Raw genomic sequence first — 4,677 nt, 5'->3', positions numbered from 1 at the left:
ATTAAAGTACTCGGCCCCAAAGAGCCTCGCACTTCAATATTTCCTCGCCAGTATAATGTGTCATTTTCCTGATACATTGCAAAATAATATAATATAAATGCATGCAGAGGGAGGCTTTTACGTAAACGTAAACTAGAAATTGCGAAAAATAACAAAATACAACGGGTACAAAAAACTTCATTAATTAAAGAAGATAGGTATTTCTAAATAATATCTCCTACGGTGTATAGGTATAGCCCTAATAAACTTTACAGACTCTATTGGAACCATAAATTGAACAGTAAATGATATATGATACATCATAATCCTGAAATATCGTTTCAGAGAGAGAAAAACATGCACTATACACACGTTTGTCCTCCAAAGTACATCCTTTGACCCCAAAAAGAGCATTTCGACGAAAGGACGATCCATCTTATTAGGCCCGCTCAATACGGTATGGTGGAGCTTCTCTCTCGTTCTACCTTTCTCAATGTCTTTCATGCAATATTAACGTAAATGTAACGGACGCTATTTTTGTTCCGGTAAATAATTAAATCGGCCCAACTAAGAAATTCTATGTATATAAGTAGATACTAAAATTGTAGGGGATTGCGAATGTAGGCGGTAGCTAAGTTTCTAAAAAATTCATCTATACACTTGAACGATGTATCTCAACGAATTTTAAATTAGCCAATTTGAGACTTCCACCGTCTGCGTTTCACTTCCTCCCACGTTTATGGCACGCTCGACGTTTTATTTGTCTAATTATCCACCGACGTATTGATACAAAATCTAATCTGATGGCTTATTGTGTACAAGCAAATAGTCTATGAAAGAATATTATAGTAGAAACGACGTACCTTTCCCCTCCAAGGAGGATGTAGAGAACCAGCTATGGGAAATAGCGGAGACGCCACCACCAGACACAAGGACGCCCACTGACGCCGATAAGAGCGCAGCACCGCACTGCTCGATATTGCAACGATCACCATACACCACCGCACTCCACTGCACACACGCAATATCTGAAAAAAATGATAATGATGTTTCAATTATTCTCGCTACAGTGTTTATTTTAATTGACAATTTACGAATAACAATAAATAAAGTTAAGTAGGTCATCGAGCACTAAACGTCTGATTTATAGGCGTACAGCTGATAAGTCGAGGGAGTCATGCAATTGTTGCACATAGCTAGAGATTTATCCTGTATCATTGTTGCGTTTTTGTGGGTAGAATTTATATGCTATAGAATTGGAGATTAAATGATATTACATTAAAAGTTTATATGCAATGAATTAGGATTAAATGAGAGCTTGGAATTTTAAATGTATAACAAATTATACGTTTTTGTGGTTAAGTAAATAGGTTGCAGTACAGCCCGTTTTTCTTTAATTAGAAAAATGTGATCATGAGCGGAGTGTGGGCATTAAGCTATACCTACCTGTACATGGTAGGTACCTACGAATGAATATTGCATTTAGATGATATTAAGCGTAAGCCAACGCCTTTTGCAGTTTTGATACGTAAGTAAAATCGTACCTATAAGCATTCTTGTTCCACGAATCAATGCGGGTGACTCATGCAAAGAAATGTAAAGGTATTACCGAATTACTCCGCTTCAGTTGCTAGACAGCGGTAATATCTAATTGCTGCAATTGGCTTCTTGAGTATTTTAATATCGCTCGCGGCGGCGGCGGTGCCTGTCTCACATCACATTCACTTCAACTACTCGTCTAAAAGACAGTCAGACAGCATGCTTTATACGTTCATTTTACAACAGTTTAGTATATATGGGCCCGCTTCAGACTTCAGTTTTAGGGGCATGTATAACTTCAGGTTTACTTCGTTGAAATGGTAAAGCGCACTTCGAGATAGGCGAATTTGCAATATCGCATACATAAAGGGGAACAATTTCATAAAATATAACGAAATTGCAGAACGGAGTAAAATATCGAAAATTCTTTCGGTTATAATAATCTTCTAACTTGCAGTTGCGCTAGAGGCTTGATTAATCAGCATTCTTTACGATAACTTAATGGCACTTACCTAATACCTACATACCTATATAACCGCGTTCTCATTTGTTTGATGCATGAACATTTTATTTGTACCTACTGATAGTAGGTACTTAGGTAGTAGGAGTAGGTATAGGCATCAGTACTTATTGTGCTCAATTGTATATAAGAATTATACCTAATACCTAATCAAATAATACGAAAATTGAAAGCATGTTATGCTCGTAGCTCGTAATAAGTATATGCCAACCTACCTAAGTATATAACTGCTGCAAATGTATAGGTATACGTTTTCGAATATGGCTGCATGGTGTAGGTAAGTACATAAGTATGTAGATTTTCTCATTGATGACTATACAGTTGCTTATAGGTACCTACTGATTTTCTCATAAGCACAACTTTAATAACGGCATGGTACCTACCTTCATAAGTAGTCAGTAAATCTCTAGGTACCTATACCAATGCCCATTGTAAGTATAAATTGAGTAGGTCTCTAATTATATACCTATTTAGCTATAGGTACGTATATACCTGCTACTACCTATTTAAATTATTATGGTAGGTCATAATTGGTAACTAAGTAATGAGGTCATCTGTAGGTGTTATTTGCTGTAGGTAGGTACCTAAGCATAGGTAGCACAGGGTCATTATAATTAATCTTGAGCAGGTAGATGAAAATTAATAGTTCTCAATATAAGTAAACTGATATACCTACAAAGTGCCTATATAGGTAAATGACTTCTGTTGCCCTCAAATCCATTCCGACGGATAAATTCGTTTCAGCCCTGGATGCTTAGGTATTTATTTCTTAAGGCGATTCTAAATAGAAATAATGAATTTAACCTTAATGCGAGTCACAGAGTGTCTGTAGTGTTCGGTGGTCAGTAACCGTATAAGTGCGATGCTTAATATAAAATGAGTATAATTTCAATATGAGGTTAAATGGCGCATGTGCCCAATATACATCAGCCTGAAATTTCATCCTCTCAATGAGATTAAAATTTCAAATTCGTCTAAGGATGTTGTACAGGCCTTTAATATAAGAAAAGGATATAAAGTTACAGAAAGTATAAAATATTCATGAGAAATTAATCAGATATCGGAAGGTCTGTAGAACGTTTTGATCCTCATAAGTTTGTGCTGCCACCGCTTTCGAACGGCGAAACCTCGAACTCGTTTAATTTTATCGCGGTGGCTGTGTGCCAACACGCACTGCATATTTACCTACCCTTCTCAAGAAAACATAACGATTATAGGGTAAAATTCACAGATGGCTCTCTCGTATTTAAAAGAGCTATCAAAGTTTTGTTACATCGTTGATGGAAGTTTCATCATTTCGCCATAAACCAAGAAATGATGTTAATTTGAAAGTAAGACAAAGGGGAGAAAAAGGTAAGTGTCAACGAAAAGGGCGAAATTTTCCTTCTAACTTCACTGATTATATGACAAAACGCCCAAGATTATTTTTATTTTAGATCTAAATTAGGTGTTAGATTAAATTCACGTTGTAGATTAGAAAAATAAATAGACGAATTAAATAATTTACGGTGATAAAACAGAAATCGCGAAACGTATGAGATATTTAAACGTTAAATTGTACTCTAAAATCAGAAGCACAGGTACTTTTTTGTGATTGCTACAGATAAGGAAATATAGGTCAAAATCATTCTCCCTCCATCCTACGAAAATTTCGAATTATATTCTCCTAACGCATGTCATTGCACTCGGTACAATGCAATTGTACAAAAATAGACAACGAGACGTAGGTCTGCACTAAATTCTTCACAAGAAAATCCGGCAAACTCTCCTGCCATCATAGAAACAAGTACAACGCACTACATGTGACCAGAAATATGTTGTCTGCACCAATGAAGCAGTACTAAGCGCTCGATACAGTCATGGCAACCTCGACGTTCACTCCCTCTAAAATGAGACGAGACTAACTCATTCATGATTTAGACAGAGATAGTTAAGCAACATCAAAAGCCCATTGGAGTATAAATAGTAAAAATTTTATGATTTTGCCATGTTAAATGTTGTTTAGGCTGTTTGCTGCTAGATGTAGGTATCTGTTCCTGTTTTAGTTTTAATTGAGATAAAAAATATTTCCGCGACTCTGTGCATTTTATATCAAACTTGCATGGTTTTTACTTACTAATAGCGCACTTTAGTTCCTAAAACACATTGCCGATGCGATTTGTTATTTACCTAAACTAAAACACTAGTGACCGGTTTCACAAACGATGATTACTTAATGTTAATCAATGATAAAAAATATTACTTAGAATGTTAGCCACCTTTGATTATAACCTCAAATGTTTCTCATTCTCATTTAATCAGTGTTTACCTTTAATCATCGTTTGTGAAACCGGGCATAGGCATGATAAAATGTAACGACTTTGAAGAGAAACTGCAAGGTATAGGTATCTCTGGGAATTCAATGCTTTGCCGCGTTCAGAAAGCCACCCTTAAAATTTTCTCAGTTTCTGTAGGCAAGTTATTGGCAAGTTGAATGAAAGGTGCGTACCTAATAGACGATTACCTACACCAACTTGATTACAATGGCAGTACCTATAGGAACCTCAATTTGCGCATAATTACCTATACCTATATTTTTCGTCGTTCCCATGCCAAAGTAAGTAAACATATCAATATAAACTATGTGAATAACTAAGAAA

This window comes from Photinus pyralis, unplaced genomic scaffold (assembly GCF_008802855.1).
Source record: "Photinus pyralis isolate 1611_PpyrPB1 unplaced genomic scaffold, Ppyr1.3 Ppyr1.4_LG3b, whole genome shotgun sequence".
NCBI classification, from domain to species: Eukaryota; Metazoa; Arthropoda; class Insecta; order Coleoptera; family Lampyridae; genus Photinus; species Photinus pyralis.
The sequence above is the reverse complement of the archived record's forward strand: the minus strand, read 5'-3'. Positions refer to the sequence as shown.